The sequence below is a fragment of the Serinus canaria genome, chromosome 6 (assembly GCF_022539315.1).
Source record: "Serinus canaria isolate serCan28SL12 chromosome 6, serCan2020, whole genome shotgun sequence".
NCBI lineage: Eukaryota > Metazoa > Chordata > Aves > Passeriformes > Fringillidae > Serinus > Serinus canaria.
This window is the reverse complement of record NC_066320.1, coordinates 17333337-17352905: the sequence shown is the minus strand read 5'-3', so window position 1 is coordinate 17352905 and position 19569 is coordinate 17333337. Positions and strand designations below refer to the sequence as shown.

The 19569-nt window shown below is 39.9% G+C and overlaps 1 protein-coding gene across 2 annotated transcripts in view; it reads right to left on the bottom strand.

The window, feature by feature from the left end:
• Positions 1-8660, bottom strand: part of MAPK8 (mitogen-activated protein kinase 8) — a 33464-nt gene extending 24804 nt beyond the window's left edge. For both annotated transcript variants that reach the window (XM_030241078.2, XM_030241080.2), the window contains exon 1: positions 8561-8660. The gene's annotated coding sequence lies outside the window, so the exon portion shown is untranslated. The remainder of the gene's footprint in view (positions 1-8560) is intronic.
• Between the last annotated feature and the right edge of the window lie 10909 nt (positions 8661-19569).

Here is a 19569-nt window from a genome sequence, read left to right as displayed (position 1 = left end):
TTCCCTCTTCCCTCTAAGCAAGGAGAGCCTGCCTGTTTGTGACAGGGAAATGAAACCTCACATTTCTTCATCATCTGTGATTATTAAACACCAAGTGCTATCCAGATTTCCAGGTTTCTGAAATATAATATCTTTAAAGGTACATAATCTAAACATGAAGCTATCTCTAGAGAAAGAAACCACCATAAATACTTAAACCTCCTGAAAGTTGCACTAAGAGTTAAAAAGCTTAAGAATTACCCAAACTTCATCTGAGGCATTCAAGTTGATTTTGGTGATAGACACAGTCCTGGCGATCCAAATCAGCAGCAAGACAGCAACACTTACAACTTCCCAGCACATCTCACAGTCAACTCCTACAACACAGCTGCTCTGAAATACCAGAGCACACTCTCTGGAAAACCCTCACCTGTGGCCAACATCACTTAACTAATTCTTACCAAGTTACAGGTCACTTCTAAGCTAGTTTCCTACAGTGCCACTCTGCTGCAAAATGGTATTCTGTATTACAAGTTTTCCAGGGGACTGCATTTTGTGATAAGGCTACATGTGGCACAAAGCTTAACATAGGAGGTTGTACAGTGAAATGGTGTATTTGTAATAGAATACACTGCAGAGTTCATATATTCTTAAATATTCTTGTTTTATTAAGTCATTAGACATCAGCAGAGACTGTTTTAGAAAAGTATTTTCCATTCCCTTTAAAAAAGGTTTTAGATTCAAATGCCAGGAGGCTGTAAATGAGGCAGGCTGCAGCATGCAATACTCAGCAGCCTGAAAACTGGCATTTCTAATGATGAGGATTCTCATCCAACCTTTCCTCTTGACTTTTTTTTATTGACTCCTGAACAGTGACTTTAATTAAACATGAAAAAATTTATTAGGTAGCATTTTTCTAGAACAAGCATTATCAGAATGAGTAGTGCTGTATCTACAGAAAAAATATCACTCTGCAACCTCTGCTGTGCTACATTTGATAGGAGAGCATCTCTACAGCTTCTTCAGTGTAATGTCATATGAAGCTCCACTACAGATTGGTTCCATGACAAACCCTATTATCATAATATATGATAATATAAGATGTTGTGTCTTCCAGGTCAGTTTTGTCACAGAAATCATAAACCACAATAGCTTCAAAAAAAGAAAACTTGTGTAATTCTACATTCTGGTAAAGAAGCTGTTATGACAACAGTTTAAAAGACTATTCTTAGCAAAATTCTCCTTTTCAGAAATAATAGGATAAGACAAGGATCTTCCAATTCCTTAATCCTTTTTCAAATAAAAGATTATAGAAAAGAATGGTAAATGGGGAGAAAATCAAGGTATACATGTTTTTCAAAGCTTAAAATATTCAGGTTTATTGCAGGGCACTATTTGTAAATTTAATTTGTTTTGGTTTTTTGTAAATATTGCTCTTAAAATCTGAAATCAGTGAAAATTCAGTAAAACAACAGTTCAACAAACTGTTCTATTTTAAGCATCTGATTTAACTGTCAGAAGTGCAATCTAAGTGCCTGCTGCTGGACCTTGAAAACATGTTTACTCATAATCATGCCTAAACCATGAGTGAAACCACTGCATTCTAGAGAATGCCATTCCATGTTGTCTTATGTAGCTCCTTTTTCACACAATCGTGTGTCCTGGCCCATTCAGCTTACTCAGGTACCTGAAAAACTGTAACCATGTATAACTTGCAATTGACAAGAAAAGAATAAATTACTATCTGGGCACAACACTGTTTCAGCTGACTGCCTAAGGCAGCGTTAGCTCCCACCCTTCCACAAAGAAGAGCCTGGCAGCTCACATGGTAGCTCTCTGCACATCCAATGACCACTGCCAAAACAACACAGAGACAAACCATCAGCAAAATAAACCAGTGAATATAATTCAGAGTGCTTCAATGAGATCTGCAGAAGTTTAGAAGCAGAATCCTACCCTGAGAGTAATCCTGGAGTGGGAAGAAATACTTGTTCTTTAACCTCCTTTTGCAGGGAAAAAAAAAGCATACAAAACCTAAAGTTTCAGGAAAAAAAAAAAAAGGGGATTTTTTAATTGTTTTAAAGGACAACAGCAAACAAAAGATACCAAGTGGTCTAAAATAGTAATTAAATATCAGTGATCAAGAGGACAATAGCTATAGAACATTAGAGGAAGGAAGGATTTGGGTAACAGCTGGGAAAAAAGTTTTTGGAATGTTTTAAAACTACATTAATTTAAACTTCTAATCCCAGCTATGAAAACTTAGAATCCAATTATGAATGTGCTACTTTTGTTAATTCATGCATTTATCTGTGAAATACAAGCAGATTAATGTGCTATGAAATCCTGTCTAAAGTATTTGGCATAAAATACCTCTATAATAAGAGCTTTAGACTGGAACAAAAATCTCCAACACATGACAATTTCAGCACTAAGAATTCCTTCAGAGATTGTAACACAATACAATATTTCGCACAATAATTTCTTGGGAGTGGGGTGGGAAGGAAGGCAGCAGATTTCTAAATAAAGCAACTACTTTAGGAAACTACACCAATAATTACTAATAGCAATAGTCTGTTCTGTTGTCCCATTTCTCTTAGACATCAGTAGTGCCTAAAGCTCTGCCCCAGCGTATGGGGTTTACATAGCCAGGTCTTGGTAGCAGGGGGACTACAGGGGTGGTTCTGAGAGAAGCCGCCAGAAGCTTCCTCCATGTCCAGCAGAGGCAATGCCAGCCAGCGCCGAGACGGACACGCCGCTGGCCAAGGCTGCCCGGTCAGGAGGGATTGAACACCTCTGTGCTAACAGCTTGTACTGGGCCTGGCTGAGCTGGAGCTCCTTTCACACAGCAGCTTTGTAGCTCTGCACTGGGAGTTATAAAGGGGTTGATAACACAACAGAGTTCTGGCTCTTGCTGAGCAGAGCTGGAAGCATCAGCTCTCCAACATTCCCCTCATCAAGGGGCTGGGTGTGGGCAAGATCCTGGGAGGGCACAAAACTAGGCCAGCTGACCCAAATTAGAAAGAAATATGCCTTAGCATATGGCAGAAGTTCCCAAAAATAGGAAGAGCCAGAGAATTTCCATTCTTTAATAAGAACATTAAATAAGCCTTCAGAAGCACTGCTGTGCACCGTACACTAGTGCTGATGGATAAACCTACAACAAGTTGTGATGAGAAATTTTCTGAAGAACACTAAGAAAGAATTTCAAATAAACTAAAATAGGGGGAGAATAAAGTATCCTCATCACATCAAGGTTTTGTGTTTTTCCCACAATGCCATGCTAGCATTAACAAAACCTTTTTATGTCCAATATAATCTTATTATAAACTGAACTGTCTTTTTTCTTCCACTGTCTTGACACTTAAGTGGCACAAGAACCTTGTCATTTAAAAAAAAAAGAAAAAGCAAAAGAAACTCTGTCTATTGTTCAACAAGGATGAGTTTTGTACTGCTGCAACTGCGCAAATAAAAGTCACCCACTGCTGGAAGGCTTCACTGCTCATTAAATGAGCCACTGCCGTGCACAAGGACCTTCCTCTACTGTGTGTCTCCCAAGTATTTACTACTTGGCATCAAATTAAACAAGTGAACCTAGCCCACACCTTTCTAATAAACCTTTTTAGCTTATCATGTTACTCCTCTTCTGTGAAGGTGACCAGGATGTTTGTCACCACGCAAAACACAACGACCAATCCAAATTTTTGCAAGTTGGCATGTCAGCCATGGCATACATTTTTATTGTTTCCATAGTAAAACTTAACATGAGGATTGCATCTTCAAAACTTTGTGTTTTTACATGGTACTGCTAGTAAGCATTGTGACTCGTACTTACTCCAACATCATCTTAGGTGTTAAAACTACTAAAGAATACATCTAGGATTCTCAAACATGTGCCATCCCTAACACCAGATTTCCTACACAATTCTCTCAAGAGTCACACATAAGCAGCTGCATTCACGTGTTAAAATACTACAGGTTCATATCAGGACAGCTGCTTTGTTAAGATACAAAACACTGGGTTGTAACTGTCTGTATTGCTCACCTCACTTTCACCAAGATCTCTGGTTGGTTTTGCTAAATAGATAAATATGTAAGAACTTACAGAAACAAATGAGATGCGGGACATCTTCTCAAGGCAGCAGAAGCATTAAAGAGAGATTTATGGATCTACTTTCTTCCAGCTGCCATTAGTCCTGCCACCCCTCTGCAGTCATGGACTGCTACTGTGACCAGATGGAACTCAGAGATGGTTTGCTCCATGAAGCCACTTGCTGGGATAACCACACTCCAGATAAGCAATAGTAACCATCACCCACCCAGCAGATCAAAGCCCTGCAGCAGCAGCTGCCAACTTGTTCCTCCAACACAGAAAGCAAGACCTGGACTAACTTCAGCTGGCTACCAGGCTGGTGACCACCTGTTTCTTTGGAGATGGGCTTTTAAGTTCATCTTAGTGATCACAGGCTTGACAGGTACCATAAACGCCTTTATGCTAGCCTGGAAGCACTTCTCACCTAGGCAGTAGCAAAGTTCAATGCAGGGCAGAAAAATCCATATTGACTCCATCAGACTTGAACTAAGATGTTTATCACAACTCATCACTCTTCCTTTCAGAACTTTAGACAGTCCTGAGCAACCTGGTTTACCTAAATCACCGTGCTTTTGTTTTGCCAATTTCCGCAAGCTACTTGGAAAATAGAAGATTTAAAATCCATAAAGAGTAGAATTAGAATATGGCTTGGAAGCAACCTCTGTAGATCATCTACAAAACAAGTAGAACTTCAAATTTGTATTCCCCTCAGGCTGCTCTGGACCTTGTTGAGTCTAAAGTCTGCATGGGTCAAGACTTCATGGCCTTTCTGAGCTCTTGATCCCTAAGAGGGGCTGACTCCTACACTAATACATTAATTCCCTTATAACCTGCTGAAACTTCCATTTCTATGTCTTGCAGCCATTGACTCATTCAGAGGGGCAAGTGGCTCCATCACCTCGCTAACCCCTTGCTTAAAGCTGGCAAAATGCAGCAGTGAAAATGCAGCAATTATGTTCTCCTCATGTCCAGTCCTTTGTGCCCCCTCTGGTATTCAAGCCCCCACCCACCTGCAGAACCCAGGGCTGGATTCCTCCATGGGTCTCTCCCACAGTAGGGTGTGAATGAGGGTGTGTGAGACCCCAGCAGCCCTTCAGGGGAGTGTCACAGCCGAGAACAGTTCCTCCCAGGCACCTGCTGCTCTGGCCTTGCCCCTTGCAGCCCTGGCAGTAATTACCCTTCAGGGCTACAGGGACACAGTGCTGACTCCTGCCCAGCAGGAGCCCCAGCTCTTCTTCTGCCAGCAACCAATAGCTGAAGAATCACTTTCATTTTATAAACCTGGGCAATGCCATGACTCTTGAGATTCCAGGATACCCCCTATTCATCATTCTTATTTCACAAATATCAAAACACCAGACATTTCAACTTTTGTTCAGCAGATAAGGAGAAAGGGAAATGCTTGAATGGATACAGACTACAATAGTTCACAGGTCAAAAAATAAATAATGTGTTAAGACATTTTCCTGCACAGTTTATTTATATATATATATATATATATATATATATATATAAAATCCAAAAATTCTTAGTATAGCATCAGTAAAGTAATGGAAGGTTGTCAGAGTTGTGTGCTTGTCTTTTTTTTCTTTAACACTCAAATATCAGTAATTACAGCAAACAGGCTGTCCAGTAGCACTGTAGAATCAATGTGTGCCCTTTTGGTCTAAGTGTACACACAAATGAGCTCGTATACAGTACTTGCTTTGTTACCAACACAAGTGACCATTGAGCTGAAGTATATTTTTCTGCCAGTCCTCATTTTACCATTAGTCTGCAATATTCAGCTAAGAATGATTAATAAGCATCCCATCTGTTCACATATCAAGTAGCATTTATCCAACAATAAAAATGACAGTATGGGCAACAATAGTTTTAGTATCAAGCTTACGGGCAATCAATTTGAACAGAAAAAGAATCAAGAATTAGTCCTTAATAACTTAAAAAATCATTTAAAGTTAAGGAGAAATGCGTAGCTGTTAATTATAAGCTTGGTACACCAAGATCATTATCTCTTCACACACAAGAATACCTTTAAACATATTTCAGAGTCCATGGCAAAACTGTGGTGAATTTCACAGCAGGCAAGCAACATAAGTAGGTTCAACTGGATTTTTAAAGAGCTTTCAAATGCCAAGAGATCTTTCCGTAACATAAACGGAAGCCTGTTTCTGCAGGTTTTGAATTAAGGACTAAGGGGTTTCTTAAAGGGACCATTTACAGCAGTAAACATTTAGCCTTTATTTAAAAAAAAAAAAAGCAGGCTCAAAACAAGATTAGTCTAATTTCCAAAGTGGGCCACTATACATATTGAAAATAACAACTACAGTAAAACTCTATACATAGAGAGCTCTTTCGTTGCTAAGGATGGGGATTGGGAGGGTGGAAAATGAAGGTTAAGAAATAGCACACCATACTTTTCAGGAGACTATTAAAAAGGACATATGTATTTGTCCAGAATGCTGGATGAATCTTTAAAAATGAGAAGCTAAATGTGTAGTTTCCATGCATCTTTTAAACAATTAGGCAGCTGAGAAAGGATGAAAAAAACCCAAAACATATATATAGTAAATAGTCATATCAGGTAAATAACAGGCAGAAAATAAGTTCAGTTGTTACCACCTTGAAACATTTATTCTTTATTCTTTCTTCTTTGCAAAACGCATTTGCAAAGAAGGCTACGCCTGCACACCTAATAACCAAGGGTTAAAAGTAAAAATACAAAATACACACACAACAGGCAACTTTATTTCTGCCTAGAATGCACAGTTCAAATACTACAGGACTTGGAACCCTCTGTGATCACCTTACTAATACTTCTGACTTAGAAGCCTCCATGAAGTATATGGCAGCCTACAAGATTACATTGAAAGCTCATGCAAGCCACTGGTCCAGAAACCTTGGGAACTTTTGCAGGGGAAGACATTAAAATGCTTTGTTTCAGAGTACAACGTTGTACATCCTCTGCCATTAGTTTTGGTTCAGCAGATACTTCTCTATTTCTCTACTCCTATCACACTTTTTGCCAGCTAGCCTTGAAAACCATTAAGATCTGCAGGCAGTCTGCAATGTGTCTGGTCCCTGCCCTGGCATCCCATGTTATGGATCCTACTGTCAAACTAGCCTGTAATACTCATCTTTGAATCAAGTGGGGTGAAAAGGGAAGATGGCTGTGCCAAGAGACCGAGATCAAAGCAGGGGACTATTTGAAATTCAACATTTTTATTAGCTACAATTAGAAGAATCAAGAGCTTCCCTTCATTATACACAAGGAACACTTAAGTCAGTAAAATCACTTTGACAGCATCCTTAAATAAGTTTGGCCCAGATTCATTTCACGTTACAGTTTAAACCATTTCCAAGTTATCTAACACATGGATATACCCGCAGACACGTCCTGACGCACGTCAGTTACTATTCTGCCCTGGAAGTGTATTTGTTGGCACCTTCAGAACAGAGACCAGGTCTCACCTGACCTGCAATAGCATCTCCACACCTGTAAAGTCTCCACATCTGTAAGTAAAACCCAGCTACAATGAGTAGGCTTGCTCAATTCCACATGCACATGCCCTAGGGCAAGTAATACTTTCCATCCCCGAACAAGCATAACACCCTTTGTGTTTGTATTATCAGATAGGCCAAAGGCTGTGGGATTTGTCGATTGCCTGAAAGCCTTCAGCAAGACTGCTCTGTACAACAGTGAGATTCAACACCACACCATATGTGCAAAACCATTATTGTAGCTAGGAAGTGATACAAATAATCAAGTGGAATTTGTTTTTGTAGGTTATTAAAGCAGCTCAGGTCAAACTTCACTGATGGAACTGCTCCAGTCAGAAAGGCATAAAGAAACAGGAAGGAAAGCTGGATATACACAGAAATCAAAAGCAAAAGAAATACTGCAAAGAGACAGCTCACCCCCTTTGAAAGAAATTTAAGAATTAAGAGGCAAACGAATCAAAGACATTGCCGGTCACCTCTAGCCCGTGTATCTAGAGCAGTTACATTATCCCAGAGAAGTGTTTTTTGCTTTAAGAGGCATTTTTAAGAACAAGGTCACGCTAGGGCTGCATTCCCACCACCCCGCCCTATAACGCTCCTTCCCCGAAGACGGAGTGGCCAGCCCGGCCTGCCGGGTGCCCCTGCTCCAGGGAGAAGGAGGAGGAGGAGCCCCGCGCCGAGCCTCCTGCCCCTCCTGCCACACCAACAAAGAGGTCCCCGCCATTATCCAACCGCACGTCTCCCGACCCCCGGCCTCCAGCGGGCACGGAAGTCACCGGGCCGGAGCGCCCCGCACCGCCGCCCGCCCCCGGGCAAGGGCACAGCCGGCCCCGGCTCCCTTCCCGCCCGTCGAAACGTAAACAAAACCGCCCGGCCCGGCCCGGGCCCCGCGGCGCGGCCGCTGTCCCGCCCGCCCCGGGACTGCACCACCACCCCGCTCCCCTCCGCCCGCCGCCGCTCCCGAAGGCTGCCCCCGGCCCCACTCACCGACCACCGCCTCCGGCCTCGGCCGCTGAGTAATGAGCCGGGTCCGGGCCTCGCACAGGCTCCGCGCTCCGCCCGCCGCGGCTGCGGCTGCGCCGCCCCTGCGCTCGCCCCGCCCGGCTCGGCTCTGCCTCGCTCCGCCGCCCGCCCGCCCGGGGCCCGGCCCCGCCGCCTCCGGCCCGCCCGGTTCCCGCTGCCTCCGGTCCCCACCGCTCCCGGCCCGCCTGGCTCCCACTGCGTCCCTGCGGGGCTTTGGCGCCCCGGCTCCGCGCATCCCTGCTGGGAAGCAGCGCCGCTCTGCCTCCTCCGCGCCCTTTCCCTGGAGCAGTTCCTTTCCTGGATTACTCCCGGTAGCCAGAGCTCTCCTCCTGCTGGGGTTTTGATGAAATATTTGCATGCTTTCAGGCCTTTGCCCTGGCGCTCCGTGCCAGTGCGCTGGCACCCTCCCTCGCACCCTGGCATGGGTGCTGCTCGCCGACACCGTTCAGGCCTTGGCAGCTCCCGGCTTCCCGCTGCAAGCCTGGCATGGCAGTGCTTTACCTCATTATTGGGCTTCTCAGATATCTTGTTCTCTGTATGTTTTGGTGTAGGTTTTCCTCTAAATCTTTAGGGGAATTCTCTTGACTTTTTCATACCATTGCCTTTGGTTTCTGGCACCTGACATGGTTTTGCTCCTTAGCCTTTAAATATTTTCCTTGGTATATCATTGGCGGGGGAAGGGTGTTGTTTGTTTATTTTGTTTTTCCTTTTCTTCGGTAAGGTCCTTGCTTAGAGACAAAAGGAGGCCACTCAGCAAGCTGCAGCAAGCCTCTGTATATTTTTACTGCAAAAAAAAGGACCTATGAGCAGTATTTAAAAATACATACAATCTGCCAGTTAGGCACATGTTTGACAGTGAATTAAATGTGAAAAGGACATTTCACATTTAATTCACTGTCAAACATGTGGCCTGTGTCACATTTTTGAAGATGCCAATCTATCAAGATTTTTGTTGATAACAGCTTTTATCCCTCTTTAATAAGTATAGACTTTTACATGCTAAGGCAGTGCTTTAGAAAATTCCTGTTTTGCCCACTATCTTGGTGTTAGAAGTTTCACCTCCATAATTCTGTCCATACACTATTCATACACCCATTTTGGTGAGATTACTGCATGCTGCCCTTAGAATTCTCACTTAATTTAAGCAATTTCTTTCTATGTGTTAAAGTGGTTCTTCTATAGATTTCCACAGGCAGATATATGATGCCCCCTTTATATCTACACATGAAAAACCCCAACAAAACAAAAACTAGTGCTCAGACTCTGCCACCAGTCCTCCTTAGGTGCCTCTGGGCTCTGTCTAAGACACCCCTCCCACATTACCTCTGATCATTTCCTTGGGACATTCCCCCAACAGAATTAACCAGCTGTTAGCTCCAAGGCTTTTTCTTATTGCAGTGTGTTAGATCAGCCCCAGACACTTAATTCCCTTCCATGTTTACATCTGCCAACAGCAAAGCTCAGAAGGCACAAGGGGCAATCTGAATGCCCAAAGTACACCACAGCAAAACTTTATCTGGATAGATCATATTCATCTTGGCCAGGTAATTAAAACAGCCTGCAGACTGGGGCTGATTGAGGTCTTGGCACCTTCAGATGTTTATTTGTGTTGGCACATTGACTTCCAGTGTTAACCTCTGGTCTCTTCTCAGTAAGCAACAGGTGAGGTGACATCATGTTCAGCCAGGTCAGTTATTTGCAGCAAGTCCCATGGCCTTGCAGAACTGATGTTATCCAAATGATTTTGGGAGAGTCATTGTTCTGGATCATCCCATCTGATGTAAAATTGCACTGAGATTTGCAAGTGAAGGACAACAGTCCCTTTATGATATGGTGTTTTGCTGAGGATCCACGTTTGTCACATTTTTCCCTTTAAGGTATAATCAAACTCTTCTTAAGATTTTATAGTTTACAAAGTTAATGCTTTTAGAAAGAGATATATTTTTGAATGACTTTTTAAAACCAGTCCTTACAACCTTGTATACAATCAGCATCTATTGGCATCTTGAATGTAAAGCTGATAAGAACAGAAATAATGATGGAGAAATTATACAAAAAGATCAGATTGGTGTTGTAAAGCATGATAGTAGAGACTGGAAAATATGTAAAGGTAGCATGAATAAAAACTCTGACAGGAAGAATTTCATTCCATAAATTTTGTGTTTACCAGTATATTGTTTTAAAAATAAAGATAACATGAAGATAAGCTATAAAGTTCCTGTATGGTATGGAAAATTTGCAAGACATCAAAATAGTAACTCTTCAAGTAAGAACAAAAAGTTCCTTTGATTGTGTGTATAACCAATTTTTGAAATAAGTCCCTATATAAAAAAAATGAAACTTTGAGAATGTCATTGATCATCACTATAGTATTGTTTTCAAGCATTGCAGAAGTATTTTCTTATAAACATTATGGCTACATTATAAACTCATCTATTAAATATGTCTGGGTGAAAACTGTTTTCTGGATTGTCCTGACTGATATCCAAGAAAATACAAAACTAAATTCCTGATAACCTTGATAGTAACCGGGTATTTTGAAACCGGCTACAACAAAGTCACCATTTTTTCTCTGGACCGCTCAACAGATCAGAAGAATACAGTAGAGAGCAGGAGTATGAATTCATTAGGACAGGACATACAGACAACAGACAGAAGATTCATATTTCTTCATAGAGAATCGGTAGCAGAAAGGAGAAAAAGTTTTGGAGAACAATATAAAGAGAGAAGACTGTGGAAAAAAGAGTGGCTACCTGCAGGGGTCAAGTCTTTCCAGCAAGGACTGGTCCTGCTGAGGCCCCAGAAGGACATAAATCTGACAGAAGTTTTGGTGATGGGTTTGACAAGGGATATAGTAAATAGTGAGAAAAGCTGAAAGGTGGTAAGGGTCTCTTTGGAAAAATATTGGGAATCACCAACCTCAGAACTTGAATCTTCCTTTTTAAAATAAATATGAAATTTTATATATGAGAAGAATTTGGTGAGCAGGTTTGTTTTGTAATAAAAACTCCAAAATTGAATTGGTGAACAATCTAGGGCATGAAAATCAACCTCTGCCTACATGCAATTTTTAATTACTCTCTTAGCTCCTCAGTTTCAGTGTTTATGCAGCAATAGTCTTGGATTTGGACTGCTGGTTTAAATTAAGTAGTTGTTGAGGGTTTAATAAATATTTGGATTTAAAAAGTGTCAGTAAAATCTGAATTATGTCAAAATACTGCAAACTTTCTCACTCCCCTGCACTGGTATACAAGTAGGTTTATGAACATTAAAATGTTTGGATTCAGCAGTCATGAAATTACATCCAAAATGTAGTTCTGTCTTTTTTTAATATTTTCATTAACTTGTCAATTACCATACTCGGGGTAGTAAACAACATTTCGCATATTGATGTTTATAAATTCCAAAGCAAAAAATTCAGACTCAAATCTTTGGAGACAAGGAAATAGATCTGAATATATGACACAAATTTTGATGTACAAAAATCGGAATGTCAGAAACGAGATTCTGTAACATAAAATAATGTGTAGAAATGTTATTTGAAGGAGTATTCAGTTTTGTTCACAAAGCATTAATAATAAAGAACAGTGATTTATATTTGCACCAGAATGGATTAGCATAATACACAAAGTAACTCAGCTGAGTGGGACTGCAGTGAACATCCTCTCAGTCAAAGGGAAGGTGTTTGAAAGAGCCACTTGGTCAAGAGGAGATCAACAGGAGTTGGGGGTACTCAGGGGACCAGCCTTTCCAAGCTTGGGCTTGAGAAGCCACAGCCAGGATCTAAATCCATATCCTCTTGTGCAAACACATTGATAAATATTGTTTGCTGAGCAAGATATAGGTGGAAAGGCAATACCAATTATGAGAGGTTTTTAGAAAATTCCGGAAGTAATGCAAATATAAATAAATAAAGCATTTTTAGTAATAATATCTTTCTGAAACATTTTTTTCATCATTGGTTGTGACAAAGAAGCTGCATTTCACAGAAGAAAGTGAAATGCAAATTTGCTAGCAAACCCCAAATTAATAGACATATTACAGCCTGGAAAGGTGTACAAAAAAATCACACATACTAATTGCCGATGAATACAGCTGATGTTAAAATGTTTCCTTTTAAGATTGGAAATAATCTAATGAAAGAAATATTGTAACAGCTAGATTTTAAAAATTAATTGTCTTGCAAAGCACTATGAAACAACTGCAAGTAACAACTAGAGTGACCTGTATTCCCTCTTTAAACGGAACTAGAAACAGGCAGTAGTTGCAAAATGGAGTTATACACTTGGATTCTGACTATTAGCAAATAATGATGAACTGGAGCAAATATTTTTCTTTATTAGTAACCAAACTGAATGGGCACTTGCTGGCTTGAGCAAATGTAAGAGGAGGCAAGCAGCCACCATGGGGCACCCTGCAACAGGTTACAGCGGGAATGGGAAGGTGGGGCCATGCTCACGGCTGATACTGAAGCTCAGACATTTCTGCACATCTAGTCAGAAATTTTGTTCTCTCAAATACCATTAATGCTATTAACCGCTTCTTTGTTGTTCCTGAAAAGTTCTTCTTCAGCTGCCATAATTTCATGTACAGACAATTTGTATTAATTGTTGCACTGAGTAAATAGGCAGCAAAGTGTCTGCAATCCTTAGACATATTCAGCCAACTGGAAATTGTTTGTGGAGGCATGTGTAGGTGAACTGTTGGAAAACAGTGTTTATGGGGTCACATACCTCATATTTTTACACACTGACATTAACAGAGAACATATATATATATAATGATATACCCAAGTATATGTTAATGTACACAGGCTTCATTGTAGTAACAAAGAGCATAAAATATAGAAAATCTCTGTTGCAAAAGAGAGAATTTTTTTCCCCCCTTATCACCAGTGTCCATGTCCTTGCTGGGTAAAATGGCTATTTTTCATGAAACTATGCATTGATTATATACATGGAACTATATCCCATATCCCAGAAACCTTTAGAATTTCAGTCTTTCTTTCCTCAGATTAATGGTTTGAATGTACTTTTGTAATTTAGAAAGTGGTTCCATTACAGTCTGAGAGCATTTGGCATTAAACAGTAATCACTTCACAGCCTCTCTTCTTGTATCCTAGAGGGATGCATTGGAGGATGTATCATAGGAGTACTGGCCTCCCATTGAATTACTTCTGGGATCAGCAGGGCTGTAATCAGGTGTCACAAACAGGAGCTATTTGTTCAATAATGTTTTCTTACCTCACATCACATCTCAAAAGCAGTGTAAGAAGCAAAAGCAAATTAAACATACTGAACTATAGGTGGTATTTTAATTGGGTCTCATCCATTCATAGAACTTTCTAAAGATTTAGAAACTCCCAGAGGTTTGAGCCAGACTTTGCCAGCTAAGGACAATTTTCTTAAGGAAAACTGGTTGCAGTCATGAGTGGCAATAAGAGTTATGCTGCCTTCCTGCACTCTTCAAACACAAACTTAGAAACAAGCTCCAATACACCTCCACTCCCAGTCTAGTGGTATTTTTTAAATTATGTTAGGAATTATTTTTTAAAGGGAAACAAGCTGTTCAGATACTGGCCTCTTGCTTTTTTTTTTTTTTTTTTTTAAATTGAGTTTAGGGTTACACAAATCAGATGTAATTCCCCCAAAGATACTGCTGTGAAACACCCCTGACAGCAAAGACCAGAACAAGAGCATAAACTCACCTCCCTGTATTACTTTGCTAAGCTAAATATAGATGACTGGACCATCTTCTTAGAAACCATGATGGAAAATAAGCTTTACTTGCACATCTAGTAGACATAGGAATGAAGCATGGAAGTGCACTATCAGAAGTGGTAAAGTCCTCTTGTATGACTTAAGAAGATCCAAAACAAAAAGGGGGATTCCCTGATTTATCTGAAAGTCCAAGCTCTGACAGCTCAAGCAGTCCATGATCCATTCCATGGGACCCCAAAGTAAAACTAGTTAAAACTTAACAGAAGCAATTCTGTTTAACAGAAACCACAGGCCCAAGCTATGGTTGTAGTTTTGGCAGCTTGCTTGTACCACCATCAACTGAGAAGTAAATAGTAATCTTCACCTTTATGTAAACTTTAAGAGCTTCCCACACTTCAGCTTCTGTGGGATAAAAAGGCATTAATGTCAGAGAATAATTGGATTCTAGCCATTGCCAGTTCTCAGAAAGCTGGGAGGAACATAAGGGAGATCCTAAGCCTCCATCCAGCAGTTCCTTCACTGAGATAAATAGCCTTTCATCTTGTTAACCTTCTTTCATAGTGATCTAGTTACATAAACTTTGCTGCAATTACATACAAGTCACCTGTACACAGTGAGGACTCGATGGATGAACAGAAGGAATTCAGCTGAAGCTCTCATATTGTATATTTTGAGTTTATGAGTCTGAAATACTGCTTTGATTCAAATCAGTAGGTTCTGATTTTTTAAAATGGCTTCTTTTAATGACTATTTAGAATGAAGAAAGAACCATGGGTAAGAATCTCACAAACCTGGAACTGCTGCTTACACCAGCTGAGCTACCACAGGTTTGCAATTGCATGTTTTCATGAGAAGAATCATCAAGTCTTTTCTTAAAGCAATAGAAAATAAAGTCTTTAGGAACTTGGATTAGTTAATCAAATCAGCATTTCTACCTGATTTAACAGGAGCATGTTCACACAATACATTATTTCTAGCAAAATGATTCAACAAGGCACACACCCTGTTAACTCTGCAAACAGCATTATACACACACCTACTTCAATCAAATCTGGTAGGTACAAATGCACCACTAAAAATAACTTCCTATCTCCTCCCCACTCATTACCTGGGGAAGGAGCAGTCACAAATTTCTGTGCTGCTTTTGTCCTGCTAGTGTGGCTGTATCAGACAATAAGCAAAATGCTTCTTGAGCTGCATCAATGCTCAGATTTTATTTTTTTCATTAATAGCCTTTTTGCTGATCTGTTGGTATCTGGATCCACAAATTCAAAATATGAAGAGCAGTATCAGTCTAATGAGCACAGGAGAAGGCAACAAATAGTTTCTTTTGCACAGTTGGTAATGTTTATCAATAAATGCTGGTTTTCCAACATGTTCTGTTTGGGACATCTCAGATGTGAGACCTTTCATTCTATTTTTATTCCTGCCTGCAGTCCTGTCAGACTTCCTGTCAGATCAGATTTATGACTTCTGGAGCAAGCCAGAATTTATAAAAAAATAGTTTTATTTTGCTGCTACAAACTAAAGGGACTGGAGAAGGATACGAAACAATGGCTGATGCACCCAGTGGGAGAATTCAGCAAAATAGATGTTTTCTGTGACATTTTGGATAAGGCAACACTGCACTTCCAAGTGTCAAAAGAGAGGATTTACAACCATTGAGATGATGAAAACCTGAATAAATTTTCTTTAAAGGCAGATAAAGAAGACCATAGCTTGTATATTTTCCTCAAAAGCACACATCAACACTCATACACTGGAAGGGTTGACCAAACTGAATGTGAAATCCAGAGTGTGAGCTAGGAACAACAGTGGCAATATTCACCATGACTGAGAAAGAAAAAATGAAATATGAGGCTAGTTTGTTCTTTTTTTTCCAAGTTGAACTTAAATGACTAATTGCATGCAGTTAGGCAATGAAAGAAATCCAAGATTTTCATTTTGACATGAACAGGGAAATCTATACTACAATCATCTGTGAGACATAGCCATGAGGATGGTAGAAGAAAATGCATTTGCAAATTCCATTGTTCAGGGACAAAATATAGGGAGAATAATTAAATGAAGATTTGTGGACTTATAAAAAAAACTAAAAAAAATAGAATTAAAGAGAAACAGAGCTGGGGAAAATGGAGGAATAACTAATGGGAAGAGCTTACTGAATAAGTCCGGTAGAACTCTTCTGTTTTACTAAGGTTTCATTTTCCCTTCACTTTCTTACAGCCAGCTCACAGTTGCCCTGCAGTGTCCCAAGAGCTCCCTCTTCCCTGCTCTGAGCATAGCTGCGTGCTGCTGTAATTAACAAAAAATTTTCAGACTAGACAATATTAAGAAATTATCAAATTTCCTTCCTTCAGGTTTTGGTTGGTTTATTTTCCTGCCAGGTAGACCCATCAAAATCTTATCAGCATTGTTTATTGAGTCTGAAGGATTTTGCTGCTCATAAAAGACACACTCACCCCTCAGACCATCAGTCTCTGCTTTGGTTGTGCTGTTGCTCCCTGGATTGGCCGGGGGCTGAAAGTGACATCAGCCTTTGGGGTTTAGACCTAATGCTCCCGTGTGCGTCAGGTAATCCAATTGAGCCCTTGTAAGTTGACAGACCCGGAGGTTTATACTGAGCCACTTCCTAAAAGCTGATTCTCATTACCTGGCAAGTGAACTACCAGGAAAAAAAAAAAAAAGAAAAGAAAAAAGAAAGAAAGACAAAAAAGGGAAGGAGTGTAAACAGCCTTAGCAGACATGACATTGCCCTCAACTTCAAACCAGGAGCTGCTAGGTTTGGCTTGCAAGTAAGAGAAGGAACCTCACTGTTTACTTGCTTAGCCACTTGCCAGATCACACAGTGCTTAGTTACAGATACAAACAAAGCAAGAGAAAGAAAGGGAGAAAGGGGGAAAGAAAGAGAGAAGACAGAAGGTAAGAAACAGAAAGAGAGAAAAATCCAAGAAACAGAAGTCCAATCAAGACCTGGATATGTTTAATGTTATATTTACAACTATTATGGTCTAAACAACCATTATTGGGCAAAACCATAGAAGATTAGAGACTATTCTGGATGCGGCATCTGTCCATCTTGTACAGGTAGGTTCTTACGTATTTCTCTTAATCTCATTATCAATTAAATTAGTATTAAATCACTCATCTTCTTGGCTTTGTACAGCAGTATCTAATATTTACCTTGTTTGAGTTTTTTGCATTAAATCTTATTTCATTTCTCTTAAATCATTAGCTAATTCTGATTAGTAGGCTACTTGTTTGTATGAGAAATGATAATATAGAGCTGACTGGATTGCCATTCAGAATGTCAGTGCTCAGTCCCTCTTGCCTTCTTTGGGAGTTAGAAACATTCACCTACAATAGAATTGCACTGTTAAAAAATCAGGGCACCTCAGCATATTCTTGTTTCCTATTGAAAGCAAAGAAGTAGAAGGCACTAAAGTGTTCCTGCTCTTATGGGAGGGATAAGTCTTTGCATAACACAGATAATATGATTCTGGAAAACACGTTCAAGTACATTATTTTTTCATGAATTTGTACTAAGTACTATTATTTTGGAAAGAGCACTGAACTCCAAACAGCAGAAAGATTACCAGTGATTACAACCTGTGACTAAAGACTCTTAACTAAGAAACTGCTTTCCTAATTTCCCCTCCACTGCTCTTCAATGTTTTTAGCAAGTCCTTACATTACAGTTTGCAGTTTCTAAAATAAAAGCAACCTTATTTTCTGGATGTTTTCTCATAGGCTCCATAATCATTACTGATCTAGAAGTTTATAGATACAGATTCCAGAGGAATACAAATACTGATAATTTACTACTTACATGTAAAGTGTGTTGTTAATGATGGGAAAACATATCATCCTCAATGATGTGCTAAAATAAGAGACTGAGTCTTTCTCAAGTAAAAGTACCAGTCAACATCAGAATCAAGATCAGAAGCTTTGAATATCTCTCTTCTGCAAGCAAAGGTGTAACTGTGGCACTGTCAGAACTCAAGAACTAGCTTTAACAATATGCAAACAACAGCAGCATTGACTACAACAGAATTAGACGTGAGAAGCTATGGAGAGACTTTGAAAGACTGGACAATATAATCTTAAATCTTAGCTCTTCATCTTTCATTTAGGATGCTTTTCTCTAGTACCTGAAGAAGCTCAGGTTCTTTTACCTGTGTTGTGGTGCCACCCATTAACCTCAGCACCAGCATATCTTGATCCTTCATTCCCTGTCCCTATGTCTGGCATGAGGCTGCCTCATTTCAGAGAATTAATAATGCCTTAAAAAAGACATAAATCAAGTAATTTAAAAGAGAAAAATTACCATGGTGCTTCAGCTCTACTGCCCTACTATTTCTGGCACTGCAGCAGCAGAGAGCTTTGAAGCTTCAATCTTTGAAGTGCTAGAACAATGTAGATAACGTATTAGATGTATTAGATTTAATTCTGGGCCACCAGTCTGGTTTACTCTCATGTAGAATGAGCTTTTAGGAAAGGTGCATGAGAAAAAGCTAAGAAAAGTAGCACTGGCTACTTTAGAGGCAGTAGCTGTCTATCACAGACAGATATTCTCTGAGGTTCTTGGCATTTGGCATCAGCCAGGGCAGAGGAGAAGGGGCATGTAAATTTAGCAAGAATGAACATAGTACAACTTTCTTTTGATATACAGTGATATCTTTTTAGGCACTACTACTGAAAGAATATGTACTTGCAAAATGACTGCAGTTATCCAGTGATATCTTTTTAGGCACTTCTATTGAAAGAATATCTACTTGCAAACTGACTGCAGACAGTGTAATTCACTACTAGTGAATTTCCTCTGAAATTCACTAGTAGTTTCCTTTTGAAGTAGAGAGGATATAGCAATTTGACCCTCCAAGTCTATAGGATGCTGGGCTTTTCTAAATTTTCTTTTGGTATCAATAAAATTTTGTGTCTCTAAGGAACAATGTCCATAGGTCTTGTAATAAAATCAAACTTTTAGCACCCTTACCACTCAGCTCATTGAATTCCCACCTAGAGCCACACACCTAGACTATTCAGGAACTAGATTTCAACTCTCTCTTTCAAAGATTAGATGGTTCAGAGACTGGTCCACCTCATTTGAAGTTTATGATTTCCTAGAAAAGACATTAATCTCTCTGTAGCAGTGAAATTTTATCCCCCTTCAGTGCTGAATAACTTGCAATAGTCTAATTAATTGTCCTATTTCTACATGCTTCTAGAAAGGAAATAAAATAATTTATAATA